We start from the raw sequence: 27,025 nt of genomic DNA, 5'->3' as shown, positions 1-27,025 counted from the left end.
AATTTTCAAATCCTTTAATGAGCGTTCACCAGAGCGAAACGCAAATATAAATCACAAAAATCACAAATACAATAAAAATTGAAATTAATAAAATATAAAATAAAATAGGAAAAGGGAAATTAAACATAATATGTACCTTTGATAAGAGCCTTCTAAGATTGATCACTTCTCAAAAGAACTCAAGACCTGAATTTAAAATAAGACGTTTTTGGCTAAAAATTAATTCGAAGATATGGGAGTGTATTAAATGGCTCCGTCCCTACTCGCGATTAACCGTTCATAACTTCCTACTAAACATCTTATTTAATAAAAGCTTTGTACTTAACCCAATTGGTGAGAAAAGTCCCGGTCGCGGCTAACAGCCAAAGGTCCTTCGAAAAAAACCTAAGTCCTACCACGCCGCTGAACAGTCCTCCAGGAACACACTCCGTACAGGTTCATCGCAGGGAGAAGACGAAGAGCCTCGATCCTCGCAGGGGACGATCTTTTATAACCTTGGTTGCGTGTCACTGATTTCCTCTTGGTGAGCGTGTCCTTCCGCGCGTCTTGGGGGATTTCCAGTCTCTTGTAGTCTCTTCACATATCAATGCGCCGAGACTAGTTGGGACTTGTTCACAGTCTTCACACAGTTGAATAACAGGCGCGCAATATTGGAGCTCAACCTTTGCATCACAGGAAACTGGTTGCTAAGCTACGCACACCACAGAGCGCAACCAGTTCCTGTTTTTCAAACAGGAAATTCAACGTGCTGCAAAAGTCTCAGTTATAATTCAACGGTCTTGGCTCTTATTTGATAGTCACAAGCATCAAATCAATAACATAATGTATGATAATGTTCTAAACATAACTAAGCAAGCATGAATAACATGTATATACATGACATGTTAAATCCCAAATTCTCTCAGGGAATCTTAACAGGCTGATTCTATTTCATGTTACACATCTTGTATGACAATGTCGGGAGAAAACAATTGCATACAGGTAATCTTTACACTCAATGCAGTTACAGCAATCTTATCAGCGATTAAAAGACAGTATCGCTTGTAATTAAAAGAAAAGACAGCAAAGCTTCATAGTGGCTTCAATGTGCTGTAAGCATTGATCCATAATTCAGGCTAACAATTGTCGAATATAGATTGTGTGTGTGTATTATTACTTAATTCAGGATACCTTTTATTTACTTTTAATTTGTATCTGGCATCCTCTTATAAGGTCATAAAGGATGACCTGTCCTTGCTAAGCAGGCGGCTCTGGTTGTACAGGTTTGGCGGCATCTGGTGGTTACTTTGAGGAACTACACCCAGAGGCCAAAGTTTGATTATCAGCCTTATAGACACCAATTTCTCGATCTTATGGACACCAATTGATCTCTAACTTAGAATTGAGTTCAGTCCATTAATTTATTATCTTATTTTACATGATATGGCGCTACATCTGACCCACTCAACCCCGCTCAATTCAACACATACAATCGGAAATGCTTCATAAAAATGTCTAGAGGGCGCTATTTATTGCAAATTGCACAATAAATCTCTGAAAATTCATGTTCATGACAAGTCTGATGTGTTTGCAAAGTTTCATGAGTTTTCATGTGTATAAAAAAAAAAAAAAGCAGCACTTGACAAACAATGCATTGCTATGGCAACAGCGTGTTACAAAATAAAAAACTTTCGATTACTTTGCATCTTAAACATCTTAAGATGAAACACACCAAGTTTGAAGACAGTCGGATAAATTTTGTAGGAGGGGTTCGTTAAAATATGACCCCTGAAAAAGGCCACAAAAAATGGCAACAAATCCCATCATAAATCAAAATGGCAGACTTCCTGTTTGGTTTAGCACATGGTTCCAAGAGACTTTTTTGTACATCATGGGCTCTTATGTATGCCTGCAAATTATCATAGCGCTAGGTGAAACGTACAACCGGGAATGCTTCGTTAAAGAGGAGTTTTTTAGCTCAAAATGTGATGCCCGGCCCCTGGGGGACTTCCTGTTAGGTTAAGCACATGGCACCAAGAGACTTTTTTGTACATCCTGGACTGTTACATATGTCTACAATTTTTCGTCGCTCTAGCTGCTTCGTACAACTGGGAATGCTTCACTAAGAAGGATTTTTTTCCTTTGCAAAAAGTGCATGCCACGATAACAGCGTGTGACGAAATAAAAAACTTTCAATAACTTTTCATTTTCAACATCTTAAGATGAATCACACCAAGTTTGAAGATGATCGGATAAACTCTGTAGGAGGAGTTTGTTAAAATATGACCCCTATGAAATGGCCAAAAAAAATGGGAACACATTCCAAAGTAAATCAAAATGGCGGACGTCCTGTTAGGTTTAGCATATGGTTCAAAAAGAGTTTTTTGTACCTCGAGGGCTGTTATATACCTCTACAAATTTTGGTAACTCTATGTGAAACGTACAGCCGGGTATGCTTTGTTAAAGAGGAGTTTTTTAGCTCAAAATGTGATGCCCGGCCCCTGGGGGACTTCCTGTTGGGTTTAGCACAGGGCACCAAGACTTTTTTGTACATCTTGGGCTGTTACATATGTCTACAAATTTTCGTAGCTCTAGCTGCTTCGTACAAATGGGAATGCTTCTTTAAGGATATTTTTTTTCCTTTAAAAACAGTGCATGCCATGACAACAGTGTGCGACGAAATACAAAGTTTTCAATAACTTTTCATCTTCAACATCTTAAGATGAATCACACCAAGTTTGAAGATGATCGGATAAACACTGTAGGAGGAGTTCGTTAAAATAAGACCCCAATGAAATGGCCAAAAAAATGGCAACACGTTCAAAAATAAATCAAAATGGTGGACTTCCTGTTAGGTTTAGCATATGGTTCAAAAATAGTTTTTTGTAGGTCACAGCCTGTTACATATGTGTACCAATTTTCGTAGCTCTAGATTAAACGTACAACCGGCAATGCTTCGTGAAGTAAGAATTTTTAAACTCTAAATTTGATGCGCCGCCGCCGTCATATCGTATATCAAAAACTTTTCATTTTTCACAATGATGTTGTCCCAGGTGTTGAGATGGTACATCCCAAGTTTGAAGTCAATCGGGTTAACCGTGTAGGAGAAGCGGGCAAAAGTATGACCCCTGTAAATGTGCAAAAATTGGCAAAAATTGGACATTTAAATACTCATACCTCACTTTCTGTCTATTTTAGGGTACACACTTCAAAGAGGTTTTTGTTCATTGGGATGTGCTACAGGTGCCACACAATTTTCATAGCCGTCGGACAATCGTAGCGGGACAGGGATCCGTTTAACCTATGTAGGGGGCGCTAAGGAGCCATTTTTCTGTTATCATGTATGGCGACTTTAAAATATCAAATTTTTCGCCATGCCTGATGTGCGTGTAAAGTTTGGTGAGTTTTCGTTCACGTTTAGTGTCTCAAAAATTTGATTGTTTGCGGAGAAGAATAATAAGAATAACTAGAGCTGCGAGTTGAATTCCTACAAAAACAATAGGGCCTCGCAGCGGCACCGCCGCCGCCGCTGCTCGGGCCCTAATAAGAAGAATTCCTACAAAAACAATAGGGCCTCGCAGCGGCACCGCCGCCGGTGCCGCCGCTGCTCGGGCCCTGATAAGAAGAAGAATTCCTTCAGGAACAATAGGGACCTCGCAGAGGTCGCTGCTCGGGCCCTAATAATAAGAAGAATTCCTACAAAAACAATAGGGCCTCGCAGCGGCACCGCCGCCGGTGCCGCCGCTGCTCGGGCCCTAACTAGAGCTGCGAGCAGCTATAAAGGGCCCTCGCAACCCTGGCCACGTTGGGGTATTTGCATGTCGGGGAACTGGCACGTTGGGGTACTGTTTCATAGGAAACCGTCTAAATTGTAAATGTATTTGACATGCTTTGTGTTTGCAAAGTTTCATGGAAGGCCAAAAATGATGCACAATTAAAATAAAATCAAAATGGATTGGCACATGGCTATAGAATAATTTTTGGAGGTATTAGGCTGATAGGTATGCCTCCCAATATTCACACATCTAGCTGAACCATATAATCGGATATACTTCATAAAAATATCGAGACGGCGCTATTGAGCCATTTATTACAAATTGCACAACAAATTATAAAATATTCATGTTCGTGAGAGATCTGATCTGTGTGCAAAATTTTGTGAGTTTTTGCCCATGTTTAGACCCTCAAAAAAAAACATTCTTTGCAAACAATGCATCGCTACAGCAAAGGCGTGTGACAAAATAAAATATTTCAATAACTTTTCATCTTAAATATCTTAAGATGAAACATGCCAAAGAATGAAGACGATGTGATAAGTTTTGCAGAAAATATGACCCCTATAAAAGGCCCCAAAAAGTGGCTACAAATACCAAAGTAAATCAAAATGTCAGACTTCCTGTTTGGCTTAGCATTTGGTTCCAAGAGACTTTTTTGTACATCGTGGGCTCTTATGTATGCCTCCAAATTATCATAGCTCGAGGTGAAAAGTACAACCGTGAATGCTTCGTTAAAGAGGAGTTGTTTTTTTTGCACAAAATGTGATGCCCGGCCCCTGGGGGACTTCCTGTTGGGTTTAGTACATGGCACCAAGAGACTTTTTTGTACGTCGTGGGCTGTTACATATGTCTCCAAATTTTCGTAGCTCTAGCTGCTTCGTACAACTGGGAATGCTTCATTAAGAAGGATTTTTTTTCCTTTGCAAACAAGTGCATGCCACGACAACAGCGTGCGACGAAATAAAAAGCTTTCAATAAATTTTCATCGTCAACATCTTAAGATGAATCACACCAAGTTTGAAGATGATCGGATAAACTCTGTAGGAGGAGTTCGTTAAAATGAGAACCCTATGAAATGGCAAAAAAAATGGCAACACGTTCCAAAGTAAATCAAAATGGCGGACTTCCTGTTGGGGTTAGCATATGTTTCAAAAAGAGTTTTTTGTACCTCGAGGCCTGTTAATATGTCTCCAAATTTTGGTAACTCTAGGTAAAACGTACAACCGGGAATGCTTCGTTAAAGAGGAGTTTTTTTTTTAGCTCAAAATGTGATGCCCGGCCCCTGGGGGACTTCCTGTTGGGTTTAGCACATAGCACCAAGAGACTTTTTTGTACATTGTGGGCTGTTACATATGTCTACAAATTTTCGGAGCTCTAGCTGCTTCGTACAACTGGGAATTCTTCATTAAGAAGAATATTTTTCCTTTGCAAACAAGTGCATGCCACGGCAACAGCGTGCGACGAAATAAAAAGCTTTCAATAACTTTTCATCTTCAACATCTTAAGATGAATCACACCAAGTTAGAAGATGATGGGATAAACTCTGTAGGAGGAGTTTGTTAAAATAAGACCCCTATGAAATGGCCAAAAAAATGGCAACACGTTCCAAAGTAAATCAAAATGGTGGACTTTCTGTTAGGTTTAGCACATGGTTCAAAAAGTGTTTTTTGTACCTTGAGGCCTGTTACATATGTCTTCAAATTTTGGTAACTAGGTGAAACGTACAGCCGGGAATGCTTCTTTAAGTAAGAATTTTGAAACGCAAAATTTGATGCCCCGCCTCTGGCGGACTTCCTGTTGGGTTTAGCATATGGCACCAACAGATTTTTTGTAGATCATAGTCTGTTACATATGTGTACCAATTTTCGTAGCTTTAGGTTAAACGTACAACCGGCAATACTACGTTAAGTAAGAATTTTAAAACTCTAAATTTGATGCCCCGCCGCCGTCATATAGTATGTCAAAAACTTTAGATTTTTTTACCATGGTGTTGTCCCAGGTGTTGAGATGGTACATCCCAAGTTTGAACTCAATCGGGTTAACCGTGTAGGAGAAGTGGGCAAAAGTATGACCCCTTTAAATGTGCAAAAATAGGCCAAAATTGGACATTCAAATGATCATACCTCACTTCCTGTCTATTTTAGGGTACAACTATCAAAGAGGTTTTTGTTCATCTGGATGTGCTACAGGTGCCACACAATTTTCGTAGCCGTAGGACAATCGTAGCGGGACAGGGATCCGTTAAACCTATGTAGGTGGCGCTACAGAGCCATTTTTCTGTTATCATGTATGGCGACTTTAAAATATCAAATTTTTCGCCAGGCCTGATGTGCGTGTAAAGTTTGGTGAGTTTTCGTTCACGTTTAGTGTCTCAAAAATGCGATTGTTTGCGGAGAATAATAATAATAAGAAGAAGAAGAATTCCTACAAAAACAATAGGGCCTCGCAGCGGCACCGCTGCCGGTGACGCCGCTGCTCGGGCCCTAACTAGAGCTGCGAGCAGCTATAAAGGGCCCTCGCAGCCCGGGCCACATTGGGGTATTTGCACGTTGGGGTACTTGCACGTTGGGGTACTCGCACATTGGGGTCCTGGCACATTAGGAGCAAAATTTCTTTTAACATGGCATGATAAACCTGTGTGTCAAGCTCAATGGGTTTTGGTGATTGTTAAGATCTGCAAAAATCAGCGTCCTTTTTTATTTTTAGGGAATGAGGTGACCTGATTGGTATTTTTTGCAAAAGTATATATACCCGTCATCGCTCGTACTCATTGCACGATGTTGCTTTTATTGTCCATAGAGGCTATCAAAAATAAATAAAACAAAATAAAAAAGTACATATGTTTGGATCGGTCTGATACCAGTGAACATCTTGAGTAGTGGAAAAAGTAAAAGAATATTCATAAATTACTTAGTTATTACACTTATGAGTTCACAAATTTTGTTTAAAATACCGTAAGTGGTTTTTTTTGTTTTTTTTTATGCCTCAAGGACTAGGTGGCGCTGTATTTCTAACTGAATTTTGTCATAGAGATACCTTCACGCCTTGACTATAAATATACATGTCAAGTTTGGGATTTTTTGAAGCATGCACCGGGGAGTTATTAAGCATATCCTTCATTCACGATACTGCTTTTAACGTCCATAGAGGCTATCAAAAATAAATAAAACTAAATAAAAAATACGTATGTTTGGATAGGTCTGATGCCAGTGAACATTTTGAGTGGTGGAAAGAAAAAGAATATTCATAAATGACTTAGTTATCGCACTTAGAATTAGTTTACAATTTTTGTAAAAATACCGTAAGTGGGGTATTTTTTTTTTCATGCCTCAAGGGCTAGGTGGCGCTGCATATATAACTGAATGTTGTCATAGAGATAGCTTCAGGCCTTGACTATAAACATACATGTCAAGTTTGGGATTTTTTGGAGCATGTACCGGGGAGTTATTTAGCATATCCTTTTTCATTGCGAAACACAAATTTTGATGCCCCGCCTTCATCATATAGTATTTCGAAAAGTCAAGATTTTTCCCCCTGTCGTTGGCTCAGGTCTTGACATGGTCCAGGTCAAGTCTGAAGTCAGTCGGATGAAACGTGTAGGAGAAGTGGGCAAAAGTATGCCCCCTGTAAATGTGCAAAAATCGTCAAAAATGGGACATTCAAAAATTCGTAGCTCACTTCCTGTTCATTTTAGCATATGGGTCCAAGAGACTTTTTTGTAGGTCTTGGGCTCCCTCATACACCTAAAAATATTCATCGTTATTGCTTAAACGTACAACCGGGGCTGCTTCGTTAAAAATTTCTAGGGGGCGCTATTGAGTCATTTTTGTAAAAATAGCACAATCAACAATAAAATATTGCTCATTTTACCAGGCCAGATGTGTGTGCCAAGTTTCATGAGTTTCTGTGCATGTTTAGACCCTCAAAACTGGCGTTGTTTTCTTGGCGAACAGCGCTTAGCCACGCCCACAGCAATTCGCGAAAACTCATAAACTTCGTATTGTGACATCATGAAGGCCGAAACCCTCATCTGAGCAAATATGAGGTAGGTCCAGTTAACGTGTTTGGAGAAAAACGTAGAAGAAAAATCGTAAGAAAAAAAATTGCCAGTAGGTGGCGCTATCAGTTAGATGAAATATAAGTTAGTAGATGTCTTTAGGGCTGGACTCTCATCAAATGTGTGAAATTTTGAGAAGATAGGATCATCTCGGTCAAGTTAATGCAGCTTTTATTTTCACGAAAAATCTTCAGACTTTGCGTCACCGTAGCGGCCACGCCCTTTGGCGAAAAGTGACAATATTCGGTGTGGGGCATGATCAACATCTTAAGGCTTTTCTGACCAATTTTCAACTGGATCCCTTCAACGAGCTCAGCACAGTAGCTAAAAACGTAAAGTATGACATTTATTGTAACCACTAGGTGGCGCTATCTGTATAACTGAATTTAATCATATAGATGTTTTCAGGCCGTGACTATTACATTGCCTGAGAAGTTTGAGATTTTTTGGAGCTACGGAAATTTTGGATGTGACTGCTGACTTGCAAGGTGGAAATCCGCATGCACTGAACAGGTGCCAAAATGCTGGTGTACTTTACCTCACAATCTGTGTCAACAAGCTAGCATTAGCATGCTAAGCTAGCATGCGTATTTCCATGATAAACTAGTATTTGCATTAGCATGTTAACTTAGCATTAGCATGCTAAGCTAGCATTAGCATTCTAAGATGGCATTAGCATTCTAACTTAGTAATAGATTAGCATGCTAAATTAACATTAGCATGCTAAGCTAATTTAACAGTATCATTAGCATGCTAACTTAACTCTTTGACCGCCATAAACGTTTAAAAACGTTCAGTATAATCCTAGGATTGGCCGCCATAGACGTTAATTGACGTCTACTATGTTTTTTTATGGAAACGGGTGGAGGAAAGCCTTGGGCAGCTGTGCTCCAAGTATCAAGCCGATCGGGTTACTATATGAGTATTCCTGGCCACTAGATGGCTGTGATGAGTCTTTTGGACAAGATCGGGTGGGAGACAACAGTAGAAGAAGAGAGGCTGAGCTAGAGTATTGAGGGGGAGAGAATGGCTAACTTGGCTAAGGGAGTCAAAAAGGCTACAGATGGCAAGCAGCTCACGCTTGATCCTTATTTTCAAAGCTCAAAAGCATCGACCAGTGCTCAAGAGCACAGTGATGACGGGGTTAAGTCATAGTTGAAGCGGTGACGCGGCCGTTTCGACCACGTCCTAAAGCCCCACCGGCTAGCGATGCTAATAACGTCCTAAGGCCCCACCGGCTAGCGATGCTAACACCGGAGAAAAGTGGTGCACAACCGAGCACGTCTGCACAGATGACGTTTCATCGGACGATGACGACTACTATGGGTCCGATGCAAGACAGTCTTGGACAGTCTTCCGTCCTCCAAAGAACGTGAAGGTAAGCGCTAACATGCTAAGAAATTGCTCGTAAGATTACTTTCCTAACTTTCTCGGGCGATCTGCTAGCAGCGTGTGTAAATGTGCTGATATACACTAAAACATCTATTACCTATACAAACGTGAATGTATATTTTATAGATCGTGCTCACAGCAACGTCCGACCGCTGGTTCTACGACAAAGAAAGGTAAAAAATAAAAAAACGTTTTCAATACACCGCAACAATAAAAGGAAAGTCTTTCGATAGTATTGTAATTGTATATGTTTCTTTCAGCTCCTCCTCATAGCCCAAAGTGACCCTTCTCACAGTGAGCAGAGCAAAGGTAAAAAGAAAAGATTCTCCACAGCACTAATAAAATATTTGATGGTAAACGTCTTCTATAATTTACAGAATGTGCATCAACCAATACACCCAAGAAAAAAAGGTAAACATATGCACACACACACACATTGCATCGCACTGCTCTAAAATAATATGATATTGAAATGTATATTTGCAGATCCCAAAGATTCTGGCTGGCTTGAAGTTGATAAATTCGGCTGGCAGCCAACCATCTTCCCCTATGCTGCAAAACCAGGACCAAGGGATGCTGCAGCAGAGCTGAATTCCCACCTACCAGCTGACATCCTGGAGCTCTTCATCACGGATGAACTTCTCCAGCACATCGTTCATCATACCAACCTCTACGCAAATCAGTCCATGCAGAAGCAGACTGACAAAAACTGTTGCGCACGTGTAAATAGTTTGCAAAGAGTTTTCCAAATTGTTTGTTCGGATTGCTACTGTTGCATGTAAATAAACTGTTATTTTGCAATCAAAAAACATTTTTTATTGTTGGGGTAGTGTTTTATAGAAGTTTAGGTGTTTGTAGAATCCCTCATGCAAAAAAAAAAAGTGCCAAATTCACTAGAGTGCATGAAATAACATCGTTTCACAAAAAGCTTGATTTCTCCGTATTTTGGAAGAAAATAGAGGATTTGGGTGAAACGAAGCTGTTTTCTATTGTCGATTACTGAAGATCCGAATAAGGTAGAAACAAACTTTTTTTTTAGATGAAAGATGAGACTTCAATCTTTCATTTGGTAGTATCCGCGTTTCCATAGTCCTAACACAAAATTTTCTGTGGAGCTTGAAAGATCGGTAAAATTCTGTAAATCAGCTGGCAGTATAGGGTTACCTTTTCCGAAAATGGCTGGCAGTCAAAGAGTTAACATTAGCTTAAGCATGTTAACATTAACATCCCAGGCGTACCTAATCAATTGGCCAAGATGGCCGCCGCCTCGGGCAGGCGGGAGGCCGAGAATCCTGGGTGTACCTAATCAATTGGCCAAGATGGCCCGTCTGCGAAAGCACACACCTCGAACAAAAGGCTCTCGCGACTTAACGGTTTAAGATACAGATTCCAGAAATGGCCCATTAAAACAGCAAGGGTTTGGGGAACGCAAGCGTGTTCTCATTTTTTTTTAGCAGATGAAAAATTAATAAGACCAGGTGGAAAACTTGTGACTTAAAAAAAAAAAAAAAGAAAGAGAAAAAAGCAGCCAAAAATATATGGGGTTGAATGGCGGAAAAGCGTGACTTTTCCTCGCTTGAAGTCAAATAAAAGGTGCAATAAAAGGTTGATTGTGCCACTCTGGCAGACACAATACACACCAACATAGTATAACTTTATGATTTTGTTTTTTTTTTAAATCAATAACTTTTTTCCACGGTCTATCAGGAAGAGGAGACGACAGGAGAGGTTCAGTACGTAAAGCTCTATTTTAGCTGTGATCTGCGACGCCATGCCTGGCCACCACACTGAAGCGTTGGCTCTATCGTGGCATTTGTTAATTCCTAGATGGCCCTCATGTATGCAATCTAGCATTTCCGATCTCAGTGTTTCAGGTTTTACTATCCTACATCCCCTAGTTACCAACCTATCACTCACAGACAGTTCATCACGAACAGGAAAATACTCTCTAACACCGCCGTGTGTCTGCAATACATGTTCAGGCCACCCTGTATATACCTGATGACATCTTGCAGTTGCTGGTCAGCTGCTGTCTCAGCCCGGATACGGTCCATTTTCCTGGGGCATGCAGGGATGCTGTTCATCACCGCCGCGATGTAGCCCTCCACGTGATCTGCCTGGCTGAGTTTCATGTCCCTCTCTGGACTCCTGGATAGCACGTCTGCCACGACCAGGGGTTTTCCCTGCTGCATACTCAGCCTCTGGGTTGAACCTCATCAACCGCATCAAAAGCCTCTGACACCGCAGGGGCACACTGTCAATGTCCTTGCAGTTCATCAGATGGATAAGCCGTTTGTGGTCAGTAATAAGTTTGAAGGACTTACCATACAGGTAAGTCTAAAACATCTCACATGCTCGCTAGGCACTCTTTCCCTATCTGGGTGTATCTTGTCTCAGCCTCAGTCAGCCGTCTAGAACAATACACCACCGGTCTCCAGTCGTTCCCATGGAGCTGCAATAGGACCCCCCCAATCCCATAGCTGCTTGCGTCCGCTGAGACTGCAGTCTTCTTCTTGACATCATAATACACTAAGGTAGGAGACGTCATCAAAAGCTCCTTAATTTTGTAGAAAGCTGCCTGCTGTGCCGGGCCCCACAACCATACTGCATCTGATTTTAACAGTTCATACAGGGGTTGGGCCACTGACAGGTCTGGGATGTACTTACCTAGATAGGTAATAATGCCAAGTGCTCTTCGCAGCTCTTGGGTATTCTCGGGCTGGTCAAGGTTGTTGATTGCGGACACCTTCCGCGGGCCATCTTTGTTGATCACCTGACCAAGGAAGTGCAGCTCCCTTTTCCTAAGCGTACATTTCTCTGTGTTCAGTTTAAGGCCTGAGCTTCCAGCCGCTCCATCACCTTCTGCAGGCGCTCATCATGTTGAGCCATGAAGTACAATGTCGTTCATGTAGACGGCAACTCCCTGTAAAGCTCCGACAGTCTCAATCATCTTTCTTTGGAAAATCTCCGGTGCACTAGTTATCCCAAAAGGGAGACGTTTAAGACCGGTGGGGCTCTGTGGGGGACCGCCGGCCGCGTTCTGCGGCCTTGGGCTCGGGGGTGTGGGCCGGGGCTGGGGCGGGGGTGTTCCGGGCGTCTGGGTCGGCTCGCTGACCGGTGTCCGCTCGGGTGGCGCGGGGGTGGCCTTGGTGCTGCCGCGGCCTGGGGGATTCCGGGGGGGCGGTGCTTGATTTGCTGGGCCGCGGTTGACGGCTTCTTTCTTTTGTAGCGGTCCTTATACATGCCAGATCCATCACACCAGCATCTACTGAAACTCAAACAGAATTCGCCTCTCCCTCCCACAGCCCGTTGAATCAGTGGGTGCTGATGTCTGTGGATCTCACTTTGCTTTATCTATCCTTCCCTCTTTCCTCTCTTTAGTTTTTCCTCTGGTCACTTGAGATCTCCTCAATTTATTGGAAGTTTGAGGTTTCCGGGGTTGGTATAAGACTCTGGTTTTGTAACCACGCAGGAGGGGTTTGGTTGGTGCTGGATTTCATTTGATGGATTGGATGTACTGGTTTCTATGGATCTCACTCTGCCTCATCGATCCTTCCCTCCTTCCTCTCTTTAGTTTTTCCTCCGGACTCTTGAGATCTCGTTAATTTGTTGGAATTTAGAGGCTTCTGGGGTCAGCGTAAGACTCTGATTCTATAACCATGGGGAAGGCAGGAAGTGTCTGGCCGGTGCTGGATTTCACTTTGATTTATCTTTCTTTATCTTTTCTGACCTTTTCTCTGGTCTCCTGACCATTTGAACTTCACGACTCTGGCGAGACTTTGAAGTACCTGGTTAAGGTGAAGGGTAATGGGATTTTTATAAGGTTTTAGGTGAATTAACGAGTATAAATGTATACGTATTTGTAAGCACACGCACACGCACGCAAACGCACGCGCCCGCAAACGCACCCCCGCACACACAAACACACACACACACACACACACACACACACACACACACACACACACACACACACACACAAAAAGAGCAATGATGATAAGACGTTGAATCGGTAAGACTACCGAATGAACAATTCTGAGCTCTTAGGAAAAAAAAAACAAAAAAAAACAAAAACAAAAAAAAAACAGGCACTGCTGTATACAAAGTGCTGTACATAGGGTTGCCAACTGTCCTGTATTAACCTGGACTTCTCGTATTTTGGGCTAAATTGTTATGGCCCGTACGGGACCTCTAAAGTCCCGTAAAATAATTCTCAATTCTTAAGCCTAATTTATGCCTTCACGTTTGCTCTCGCGTTAATGACCGGCCTAGATCACATGATCTACGTGAGCCATGAATTTTAAGTGCCGCGTAGCTCGTGGCCGGCTGCGGTGCACACGTCGCGAAGCTCGCTCGTGATTGGTTAATTTAGTCACATGCTGTGACGGCATTTCCCCCAGATTTTCCGCAAGACCGCCATTTTTAAAACAGAAAACATGGATGTGGTCGAAGAGAGGCTGTGTGAAGAGGTGCGCAAATACATACATTTGTACGACGCAAAGTCAAAACATTATAAGAACACACAAATGGCAGTCAACTCCTGGCGTGAAATTTCCGCGGCGGTAGTGTTGGAGTTGCTCGAGTGCCAGCGAAAGTGGAAAGTGATTCGTGACAGATTCGTCCGCATCAAGAAACGTTTGGGTGGGAGGAGTGGTGACGCCGGGGGTAATAAAATCCCGGATTTTTACTTCTTCCTGTCGTGGCTGTCTCCCCATATTCGGCATTGGGAGTCTGAGTCAAATTTCGCCGATGAACAGGTTAGCATTTATGGATACCGTGTCATACATTTGGTTCCGAATCAGCACGTTGTGGTTGTTATTGTACGTATGGGTGGTGGCGGGGTGGTTTCTATTGTCGGGCTTAAACAACCGCTAGAACATTGTAGCATGCACTTTGGAGACTATGGAAGCGCGAAGCTGCCAATGTGGAGTAGTGTACATTCTTAAAACGAAGTAGTTTTTACGGTTCTATTATGTGCAGTGCATGGTTTCCGTTCATTGTTTCCCTATAATTCCATGTGAATGCGCATGCGCAACTCAACACGTAGTGTTATGATTGGGAAAAATTGCTAACCTTTTAGTATTTCGCTTACATTTTATTGATGTGTTATAAAGTTTAGTCCACATTGACAGTTCCACGCTTCTGTAGTAGACACGCTACTTTGAAGTCAGAAATGAGTAAACACAGGAACTGAATGGATATCTCACAGCACCCGTGGGATTGGACTGGAGCTAGAGCTTCATTATTATTATTATTATTATTATTATTATTATTATTATTATTATTATTTTTATTATTATTGTTATTATCATAATTATTATTATTAGGTATATTTGTTTATCACCACTGAGCAACACATTAATGAACTTTAAATGTTTCAAATTGTTTCTGCAGCACACATCAACCCACGCCGAAGATCCAGAAGACCTATCCGAAGGTGTGGCTACACCACGGCGGGCTACGCCACAGCCACTGCCAGGCTCCTCCGATTTGCCCTACGATTTGCAGCCCCACCACAACAGCTCACAGGCCAGCTGCCATCAGCAGAACAGTCATGACCTCAGCAGCCCCCAGTACAAAAGTCATGACCTCAGCAGCCCCCAGCAAATCAGTCCAGACCTCAGCATCCCCCAGCACATTGGTACTCAACTCACAAGCCCTTGGCCCGACAAGCCACACCTCACCTGCCCTCGCTCCAGCAGCCCGTGATCCAACAGCTCTCAGTCCAGCAGCGCGTCGTCCAGCAGCCCTCAACCCAGCACCTCAACTGGCAACACTGACCATCAGCTACATCCTCTCCAACCACCACCACTCACCACAATACTGAAGAGGAAGCGCAGAGATGATGACCTGTTGAAGGACCTTGAGGCTAGAAGGAAAGTGATGGAGGAGCGGCTGCTGGCCTTAATGGACGAAAGTCATAGATTTGGTGCACGTGTGGGTGACCTTGTAAAAAGACTGCATGAGAGAAAGAGGGTAATGGCTATGAGGGAGGTCACAAGTTACCTTTACAGTTTGATGGAGTAACTGCTTTTTTTTTTTTTTTTGCCTTATATGTCATTTTGTTTTTTGGTGTGCATATACTTTTTGGCGACAAATTGTTTTGTTGTGTGTTTTCCATTTTCTTACCATTTCACGTGCTATTTATTGCACAATTTTCTGCACAGACGTGCCACTTGAATAATATGGAGGACGAAAAGTGCCAACATTAAATAAATAAATACACCATTAAATAATTAAATAAAAGTGCCTTTAATTAATTAAATGTGTCATTATTTAATTAAATTCCCTGTGATTATTTATTTATTTATTTATTTATTTATTTATTTATTTATGTATTTATGTATTTATGTATTTATATATTTATTTATTTAATTAATTATATATTTATTTATTTATTTATCTCTCTATTTGATTATTTCATGGTCGCTGTGTTGCGGTGTTTCGTGAAATTATTTTATCTGTCAAACTCGCTCGTCAACGTTTGGTGGGCAGGTCCTAACACCTGATTGGTTACCCTGCTCACCAAGTCAAGGCAAATCCATTTCAGAATAGTCAATTGATGCGGAGTGAGTAGCCAGTAAACACAATTGATAGGCTGGGTGGCACTTTTCACCTAAATAGGTGCGTTTCCATGAGACATTAGATTTACGCTTTCATTGGGTGCTTTTTGTGACGTGCTGAAATGGAAGTTCTTCGTAAAATTTTAATAGAAACACTTTTTTTCCCGCATTTCCTACTAGTCACGTGACGCCGCCCGGTCACGGAGAAAAGGAAGTACAGGATCTGAGTGAATCAGGCCTCAGCCCCGCCCACTAACTTTGACGGGCGAGCTTGACAGATAAAATAAATTCACGAAACACCGCAAAACAGCGACCATGAAATAAATAAATAGAGAAATAAATAAATGAATAAATAAATAAATAGAGAAATAAATAAATAAATATATATATAAATAAATACATATATACATAAATAAATAAATACATAAATAAATAAATAATTAAATAATCACAGGGAAATTAATTAATTAATGACACATTTAATTAATTAATGACACATTTAATTAATTAATGACACATTTAATTAATTAATGACACTTTTATTTAATTATTTAATGGTGTATTTATTTATTTAATGTTGGCACTTTTGGTCCTCCATAGAATAAAAGTAAACATTAGCAAAAAGAGTGGTTATGTTTTCATCCTGACCTAAACATTTAGAATCTCATTATCTGTTTCAGCCATACAGCCGTGGAATGTTCTATAACGCCTCAAAAACTAATAAAGTTTGCTGTTAAGCGAATAATCCATTAATAGCTCTGACAATAATTATTTTTTTTGTAATGATTTGCTTTACCACTACATCATCAAGCATCACAGTTTATATTTACTTTTTGGTACTATTACATTTTTTTTAAACATTGCGTTCATCAAACGCCACTAATCTCCAAATATTTAACAATTTCTTTGTAGGAAGAACAATGCACAATGTGCTTAAACTGTTCTTGGATACCATTTCTGCAAAACGTCTAAGATTTTGTAAACAATGAGGTTTCGATTGGAAAACATTTTACTTCCATTATTTTTATGTAGCCCTTCTATAGTGATACCCACTCTTTAATCGCTAATGTCTCCATCGCAATAAAAAAAAATAAAAACATTTTAAAAAAAATCAGAGATGGGGTTCATCCTTGCACAACTCTTTTTAATATGGGCACCTTTTTTTTCAAAATATGCTACAAGTGTTTTTCAATAAAATAGCAAAAAGAAGTGAGCGCTCTGTGTTTATTACAACCATGAGTAAAGACAGTGGTTTTTACAAATTGATATCGTCTCTAGTTCAACTGTCCACGCTGAATAACATCCTGTTGCCAGGGCACCATGCCAATGTCAGAGGAAAAGAAGTCTGTTAGATTTGTTTTGGCTGCTATGACCTGGACAACTCATGAGGCCGAAGGTCTTGTAGGCCATTATTCCCAGCCACCATTCTGCGCCGCTCTCCTTCTTGGGAGCCTGCGCCAGTCTCAACATCCACAAATGATGGTGGGATGTATCGGCTGGGACCAGCATTGTTTTCGTCAGTGTATGACAGGAAATTGTACAGCACCACACAGGCCTTAACAACGGCAACAGCTTTGACTGGAAGGCATTCCAGGGTCCTTCCGAGAATACACCATCTTGCAACCAGAATCCCAAAAGTATTTTCAATTACTCGTCTAGCTCTGGAGAGACAGTAATTGAATACCTGTTTTTCAACAGGCAGATTTGTCCCGATAAGCACAGAAGAGTTTCATGTTAAATGATATATTGGTGACTTAACACTTGTACTCAATCATTATATATTGTGTACTTTTTTGGTGGTTAGCACATGACAAGCTGCGTTGTAGTTGAGTGAAACGTAGACATGTAACTGGCGACAAGACAACTAATACAGGGGCATAAAAGATTAAAGACAATGTGTGTATGTAATGCATCATGGTCACCTCCCAGGATACGGACGCATAAAGTTCTTATGCAGGGGAAAGGCCGCATCACCGACAATGACATGGGGCACCTTCAATTCCGTTCGTGGGAGATAGGCCGGTGGAGGGAAGTTGGCTTCATCCCGCAGGTAAGTACCATTGTACCAATAGTATGAAATATGAAATGTGTGGAAGAAACTCTAAATGCAGAATTCATTAGTAAGAATGTAAATATAAATTTTATTTCATAATAGATTTTTCCAGCTGCTACTCCAAGATTGGTCTGCATCATCTTGTTGTCAGAACCATCAACAATGAAAGCAAAGCACACAAGCAAAAACAATCGCCGTGAAATATAAACCCAACTTCTGCAAGTCACCATTCACGATACTGAATATACTCTGAATGGTTGATGCAAACAATGAAGTTGCTAGGCTCTCATTATCCCATACAGGGATCCTGGCATGAAACACTCACTGATTTTCAGTGAAAAAATAACAGAATTTGTCAGTAGCAACCTAATTACCGAGCGTGAATGGCCAGAATATATTACATGTGACTGATACTGATATAGACACAGGCTTATATATATATATATATATATATATATATATATATATATATATATATATATATATATATATATATATATATATATATATATATATATATATATATATATGTATATATGTATGTATGTATGCACCTGTCCCTTTTCTGTACCTGTCCCTAGCTGTATATATATGCATCTGTCCCTTATCTGTATCTGTCCCTTGCTGTACATGAAACAGAAATCGGTTGTGCAGTAAAGAATAAGGTAACAAAAACAAGCGCAGTTAATCAATAAAGATCCTCACGGATACTTCTTAAGTGTATCTAAAGTGGTTTTAAGAGTCAATTGGGTTGTAAATCGACTTTTCATTCCAGTTGTAACTTTCAGTCAGTTCTCTTCTTTTTTTTTTTTTTTTTTTAAATGCTTTATTTATAACAAGATACAAGAACAGTAAGAACTAGAGCTGCGAGCAGCTATAAAGGGCCCTCGCAGCCCGGGCCACGTTGGGGTACTTGCACGTTGGGGTACTGGCACATTGGAAACAGAATTTTTTTGAAAATGGCATGATAAACCATTACGTGGATTTTTTTTTTTTTTCCAGGTGTGATGATTGTGTCAAGCTCAATGGGTTTTGGTGATTGTTAAGATGTGCAAAAATCAGCGTCTTTTTTTATTTTTAGGCAATGAGTTGCCCTGATTGGTATTTTTTGTAAAGGTATATATACACATCATCGCTCGTACTCATTGCACAATTTTGCATTTATTGTCCATAGAGGCGATCAAAAAAAAATAAAAAAATGAAACCAAATAAAAAAGCACATGTTTGGATCGGTCTGATACCAGTGAACATATTGAGTGGTGGAAAGTAAAAGAATATTCATAAATGACTTAGTTATCACACTTACAATAAGTTTACAATTTTTGTAAAAATACCGTAAGTGAGGCATTTTTTTTTTTGCCTCAAGGACTAGGTGGCGCTGTATTTATAACTGAATTTTGTCATAGAGATACCTTCAGGCCTTGACTATAAATATACATTTTAAGTATGGGATTTTTTTGGAGCATGTACCTGGGAGTTATTAAGCATATCCTTCATTCACGATATTGCTTTTAAAGTCCATAGAGGCTATCAAAAATCAATAAAATTAAATTAAAAAATATGTATGTTTGGTTAGGTCTGATGCCAGTGAACATTTTGAGTGGTGGAAATTAAAAGAATATTCATAAATGACTTAGTTATCACACTTAGAATGAATTTACAATTTTTGTAAAAATACCGTAAGTGGGGTATTTTTTTTTTATGCCTCAAGGGCTAGGTGGCGCTGCATATATAACTGAATATTGTCATAGATATACCTTCAGGCTTCGACTATAAACATACATGTCAAGTTTGGGATTTTTTGGAGCATGTACCGGGGAGTTATCAAGCAAATCCTTTTTCATTGCGAAACGTGTTTACAATTTTTGTAAAAATACCGTAAGTGGGGTATTTTTTTTTTTATGCCTCAAGGGCTAGGTGGCGCTGCATATATAACTGAATGTTGTCATAGAGATAGCTTCAGGCCTTGACTATAAACATACATGTCAAGTTTGGGATTTTTTGGAGCATGTACTGAGGAGTTATTAAGCTTATCCTTTTTCATTGCAAAATAAAAATTTTGATGCCCCACCCTCATCATATAGTATTTCGAAAAGTCAAGATTTTTCCCCCTGTCGTTGGCTCAGGTCAAGTCTGAAGTCAGTCGGATGAAACGTGTAGGAGAAGTGGGCAAAAGTATGCCCCCTGTAAATGTGCAAAAATCGTCAAAAATCGGACATTCAAAAATTCGTAGCTCACTTCCTGTTCATTTTAGCATATGGGTCCAAGAGACTTTTTTGTAGGTCTTGGGCTCCCTAATATACCTAAAAAAAATTGTAGCTCTTGCTTAAACGTACAACTGGGGCTGTTTCGTAAAAAATTTCTAGGGGGCGCTATTGAGTCATTTTTGTAAAAATAGCACAATCGACGATAAAAAATTGCTCATTTTGCCAGGCCAGATGTGTGTGCCAAGTTTCATGTGTTTCTGTTCCGGTTTAGGCCCTCAAAATTGCCGTTGTTTTCTTGGCGAACAGCGCTTAGCCACGCCCACAGCGATTCGCGAAAACTCACAAACTTCGTGTTGTGACAGCATGAAGGCCGAAACCCTCATCTGAGCAAATATGAGGTAGGTCCAGTTAACGTGGTTGGAGAAAAACATTGAAGAAAAATCGTAAGAAAAAAAATTGCCAGTAGGTGGCGCTATCAGTAAGATGAAATATAAGTTTGTAGATGTCTTTAGGGCTGGACTCTCATCAATTGTGTAAAATTTTGAGAAGATAGCATCATCTCGGTCAAGTTAATGCAGCTTTTGTTGTCACGAAAAATCTTCAGACTTTGCGGCACCGTAGCGGCCACGCCCTTTGTCGAAAAGTTACAATATTCAGTATGGGGCATGATCAACATCTTAAGGCTTTTCTGACCAATTTTCAACTGGATCCCTTCAACGAGCTCAGCACAGTAGCTGAAAACGTAAAGTATGACAATTATTGTTACCACTAGGTGGCTCTACATGTATAACTGAATTTTATCATATAGATGTTTTCAGGCCGTGACTATTAAGTTGCCTGAGAAGTTTGAGATTTTTTGGAGCTTGAACATGGGAGTTATTAAGCATTTGCTCTTTCTGGACAAATGAAATTTTAAAGGCAATATTTGATGCCCCGCCCCCGTCATATAGTATTTCGAAAAGGCAAGATTTTTTGCCCAGTTGTTCTCTCAGGTCTTGAGATGATAAATGCCAAGTTTGAAGTCAATTGGATGAAAAATGTTTGCAAAGGGGGAAAAAGCATGACCACAGTGAATGTGCCAAAATAGCCAAAATTGGACATTAAAAAATTCATAGCTCACTTCCTGTACATTTTAGCTACATGGTCCCAATAGACTTTTTTGTGCGTCTCGGGGTGCTCCACGTGCCTGCCAATATTCGTTTCTCTCGCTCAAATGTGCCGGGCTTGGTTTTTATTTTTCTACGCTAGGGGGCGCTATAGAGTCGCGTTGTTATGACGACTTAGACTGATCAGATGTGTCTGTGTCTTCCGGTTGACACGCCACGTCATCTTCCTCCTCAGAAACATTTTATGTCGCTGTGCTGCTGTGTGTCCTGTGCTTCATTTTCAGCAAAGATATGATCCAAAGCTTGGCTTAGTAAATCTTATCATTGTTGCTTGCCATAAACTGAAGACAGGTACTCTGCAATTCAACGTTTCAATGGTCCAGGAGTTTCACCACACCCTAATGATCATGCAAATGACTACCATTCACATTGGAATGTTGAACAATGAGATTTCACCACACCCAAAAGTTCATGCAAATGACCACCATTTACATTGGAATGTTGAACAATGGGTACTTATATTCATGATCCAACGACGTTGATGAGTACAGATAGGTGTGTCATACAAAAACAACTAGCTGGGTTGAAACTGACCCCAACAACACAAAAGACAAAATTTTCATTAGAACATTTTATAATTTGGTAAAAATAATTAAATAAATAATAATAATTGATATAATTTTGTTTAGAAGTTACAACGTCAAAAAGTTTTTAAGTTGTAAACAAATTCATGTAGTACTGATGTGCATTTAAAATCTAAAACAGGTTGGTGCTGACCCTAACACAAGAGGAAGGTTAATGCTTCTATGGTCAGATATTCACTTGTGGAGAAGTGGGAAATAAATAAATATGCAAGGAAAATAAGTGCCAATATGAAGCAGTATTTACTGTTTTGATTTTTAATGTATAGGCATACGTTCCTTTTTTATTTTAAGTGACTGTTGTGCAAGAATCCCCAGTTTTTGTTTATTTTCATATTCTTTTTTTACTGTTTATATTGTAACTAACTAAGTGCTTGTGTGTGAGAAGAAATGACAAATGAGCACTATTTTTCCTGACTGTTAAAAGGAATTTTGCTCCTAATGTGCCAGTACCCCAATGTGCGAGTACCCCAACGTGCAAGTACCCCAACGTGCAAATACCCCAATGTGGCCCGGGCTGCGAGGGCCCTTTATAGCTGCTCGCAGCTCTAGTTAGGGCCCGAGCAGCGGCGGCACCGGCGGCGGTGCCGCTGCGAGGCCCTATTGTTTTTGTAGGAATTCTTCTTATTAGGGCCCGAGCAGCGACCGCTGCGAGGTCCCTATTGTTCCTGAAGGAATTCTTATTAGGGCCCGAGCAGCGGCGGCGGCGGTGCCGCTGCGAGGCCCTATTGTTTTTGTAGGAATTCTTCTTATTAGGGCCCGAGCAGCGACCGCTGCGAGGTCCCTATTGTTCCTGAAGGAATTCTTATTATTCTTCTTCTTCTTCTTCTTCTTCTTTTTCTTTGTTATTATTCTTTTCCGCAAACAACCACATTTTTGAGGCACTAAACATGAACGAAAACTCACCAAACTTTGCACGCAGATCGGGCCTGGCGAAAAATTTGATATTTTAAAGTCGACATACATGATAACAGAAAAATGGCTCTGTAGCGCCACCTACATAGGTTTAACGGATCCCTGTCCCGCTACGATTGTCCTATGGCTACGAAAATTGTGTGGCACCTGTAGCACATCCAGATGAACAAAAACCTCTTTGATATGTGTACCCTAAAATAGACAGGAAGTGAGGTATGAGTATTTGAATGTCCAATTTTGGCCCATTTTTGCACATTTACAGGGGTCATACTTTTGCCCGCTTCTCCTACACGGTTAACCCGATTGACTTCAAACTTGGGCTGTACCATCTCAACACCTGGGACAACATCATGGTAAAAAATCTAAAGTTTTTGACATACTATATGACGGTGGCGGGGCATCAAATTTACAGTTTCAAAATTCTTACTTAACTAAGCATTGCCGGTGGTACGTTTAATTGAGAGCCACGAAAATTGGTACACATATGTAACAGACTATGATCTACAAAAAAGCCTGTTGGTGCCATATGCTAAACCTAACAGGAAGTCCGCCAGAGGCGAGGCATCAAATTTTGTGTTTCAAAATTCTTATTTAATGAAGCATTCCCGGCTGTACATTTCACCTAGAGTTACCAACATTTGAAGACATATGTAACAGCCCTCAAGGTACAAAAAACTCTTTTTGAACCATATGCTAAACCGAACAGGAAGTCCGCCATTTTGATTTACTTTGGAACGTGTTGCCATTTTTTGGGCCATTTCATAGGGGTCTTATTTTAACGAACTCCTCCTACAGAGTTTATCCGATCATCTCCAAACTTGGTGTGATTCATCGTAAAATGTTGAAGATGAAAAGTTATTGAAAGCTTTTTATTTCGTCGCACGCTGTTGCCGTGGCATGCACAGATTGCGAAGGAAAAAATTCCCTCTTAATGAAGCATTCCCAGTTGTACGAAGCAGCTAGAGCTACGAAAATTTGGAGACAAATTTAACAGCCCACGATGTACAAAAAAGTCTCTTGGTGCCATGTGCTAAACCCAACAGGAAGTCCCGTAGGGGCCGGTCATCACATTTTGAGGTAAAAAACTCCTCTTTAACGAAGCATTCCCGGTTGTACGTTTCACCTAGCGCTATGATAATTTAGAGGCATACATAAGAGCCCACGATGTACAAAAAGGTCTCTTGGAACCATCTGCTAAACCAAACAGGAAGTCCGCCATTTTGATTTACGTTGGGATTTGTAGCCATTTTTTGTGGCCTTTTTTAGGGGTCATATTTTAACGAACTCCTCCTACAAAATTTATCCGACTGTCTTCAAACTTGGTGTGCTTCATCTTAAGATGTTTAAGATACAAAGTTATCGGAAGTTATTTATTTTGTCGCACGCCGTTTCATGGCGATGGATTGTTTGCCAAGTAAAATGCTGCTTTTTTTTTTTTGGTCTAAACATGTGCAAAAACTCATGAAACTTTACACACACATCAGGCTTGTCATAAGCATGAATATTTTAGAGATTTCTTATTAAATTTGCAATAAATGCTTCAATAGCGCCCTCTAGACATTTTTATGAAGTCTTTCCGATTATATGATTCAGCTAGATGTGTGAATATTGGCAGGCATGCCTAATATATTAAAAAAGTATTCTATATAGCCATGTGCCAATCCATTTTGATTTTATTTTGTTAATTGTGCATCATTTTTGGCCTTTCCATGAAACTTTACAAACACAAAGCATGGCAAAAACGTTTAAAATTTAGATGGTTTCCTATTTGACAGTACCCCAACATGCCAGTACCCCGACGTGCAAATACCCCAACGTGGCCCGGGTTGCGAGGGCCCTTTATAGCTGCTCGCAGCTCTAGTTATTCTTATTATTCTTCTCCGCAAACGATCGCATTTTTGAGCCACTAAACGTGAACGAAAACTCACCAAACTTTACACACACGTCACGCATGGCGAAAAATTTTATATTTTAAAGTCGCCATACATGATAACAGAAAAATGGCTCCTTAGCGCCCCCTACATAGGTTAAACGGATCCCAGGTCCTCTACGATTGTCCTACGGCTATGAAAATTTTGTGGCACCTGTAGCACATCCAGTTGAACAAAAACCTCTTTCATGTGTGTACCCTAAAATAGACAGGAAGTGAGGTATGATCATTTAAATGTCCAATTTTGGCCCATTTTTGCACATTTACAGGGGTCATACTTTTGCCTGCTTCTCCTACACGGTTAACCCGATTGACTTCAAACTTGGGATGTACCATCTGAACACCTGGGACAACTCCATGGTAAAAAATCTAAAGTTTTTGACATACTATATGACGGGGGCGAGGCATCAAATTTAGAGTTTCAAAATTCTTACTTAATGAAGCATTCCCGGCTGTACGTTTCACCGAGAGTTACCAAAATTTGAGGACATATGTAACAGCCCTCGAAGTACAAAAAACTCTTTTTGAACCATATGCTAAACCTAACAGGAAGTCTGCCATTTTGATTTACTTTGGAACGTGTGGCCATTTTTTGGGCCATTTCATAGGGGTCTTATTTTAACGAACTCCTCCTACAGAGTTTATCCGATCATCTTCAAACTTGGTGTGATTCATCTTAAGATGTTGACGATGAAAAGTTATTGAAACCTTTTTATTTCATCGCACGCTGTTGCCGTGGCATGCACTTTTTGCAAACGAAAAAAAATCCTTCTTAATGAAGCATTCCCAGTTGTACGAAGCAGCTCGAGCTATGAAAATTTGGAGACATATGTAACAGCCCACGATGTACAAAAAAAGTCTCTTGGTGCCATGTACTAAACCCAACAGGAAGTCCCCCAGGGGCCGGGCATCACATTTTGTGCTAAAAACCCCCCCCTCCTCTTTAACGAAGCATTCCCGGTTGTACGTTTCACCTAGAGCTATGATAAATTTGGAGGCATACATAAGAGCCCACGATGTACAAAAAAAGTCTCTTGAAACCATGTGCTAAACCAAATAGGAAGTCCGCCATTTTGACTTACTTTGGTATTTGTAGCCATTTTTTGTGGCCTTTTTTAGGGTTCATATTTTAACGAACTCCTCCTACAAAATTTATCCGACCGTCTTCAAACTTGGTGTGTTTCATCTTAAAATGTTTCAGATGCAAAGTTATCTAATGTTTTTTATTTTGTCGCACGCTGTTGCCATAGCGATGCATTGTTTGCCAAGTAAAGTGCTGCTTTTTTTTTTTGTCTTTTCATGTGTGAAAACTCATGAAACTTTGCACACACATCAGACTTGTAATGAACGTGAATTTTTAGAGATTTCTTGTGCAATTTGCAATAAATCGCGCCCTCTAGACATTTTTATGGAGCATTTCCGATTGTATGATTCAAGCGCTATATACCTAAAGATGACTTGACCTAGATTTGTGAAAACTGGAAGGCATACCTATTAGCCTAAGACCTACAAAAAGTATTCTGTAGCCGTATGCTAAACCTAAAAGGGAAGTCCGCCATTTTGAATTTATTTTGGGAATTGCTCAACATCTTTGGCCTTTTGATAAAATTTTGCACACACAAGGCTTGTCAAAAACATTTTAGATGGTCCTTGTCCTATTTGACAGTACCCCAACATGCCAGTACCCCAACGTGCAAGTACCCCAACGTGGCCCAGGTTGCGAGGGCCCTTTATAGCTGCTCGCAGCTCTAGTTAGGGCCCGAGCAGCGGCGGCGGCGGTGCCGCTGCGAGGCCCTATTGTTTTTGTAGGAATTCTTATTATTATTAGGGCCCGAGCAGCGACCGCTGCGAGGTCCCTATTGTTCCTGAAGGAATTCTTCTTCTTCTTCTTCTTCTTCTTCTTTTTCTTTGTTATTATTCTTTTCCGCAAACAACCACATTTTTGAGGCACTAAACATGAACGAAAACTCACCAAACTTTACACGCAGATCGGACCTGGCGAAAAATTTGATATTTTAAAGTCGCCATACATGATAACAGAAAAATGGCTCTGTAGCACCACCTACATAGGTTTAACGGATCCCTGTCCCGCTACGATTGTCCTATGGCTACGAAAATTGTGTGGCACCTGTAGCACATCCAGATGAACAAAAACCTCTTTGATATGTGTACCCTAAAATAGACAGGAAGTGAGGTATGAGTATTTGAATGTCCAATTTTGGCCCATTTTTGCACATTTACAGGGGTCATACTTTTGCCTGCTTCTCCTACACGGTTAACCCGATTGACTTCAAACTTGGGATGTACCATCTGAACACCTGGGACAACATCATGGTAAAAAATCTAAAGTTTTTGACATACTATATGACGGTGGCGGGGCATCAAATTTACAGTTTCAAAATTCTT

At 40.4% G+C, this 27,025-nt stretch overlaps 1 long non-coding RNA gene across 1 annotated transcript; it reads left to right on the top strand.

Annotated features, from left to right (window-relative positions):
* Positions 1 to 9,466: 9,466 nt before the first annotated feature.
* On the top strand, positions 9,467 to 10,209 carry LOC144032234 (uncharacterized). Its single transcript, XR_013287734.1, has 3 exons — positions 9,467 to 9,513; positions 9,582 to 9,615; positions 9,691 to 10,209. It is a non-coding gene; the product is annotated as an uncharacterized LOC144032234 (long non-coding RNA).
* The last annotated feature ends 16,816 nt before the right edge of the window (positions 10,210 to 27,025 follow it).

This window comes from Festucalex cinctus, chromosome 12 (genome assembly GCF_051991245.1).
Source record: "Festucalex cinctus isolate MCC-2025b chromosome 12, RoL_Fcin_1.0, whole genome shotgun sequence".
In the NCBI taxonomy this organism is placed as follows: domain Eukaryota; kingdom Metazoa; phylum Chordata; class Actinopteri; order Syngnathiformes; family Syngnathidae; genus Festucalex; species Festucalex cinctus.
This window is presented reverse-complemented; position numbering and strand designations above follow the sequence as displayed.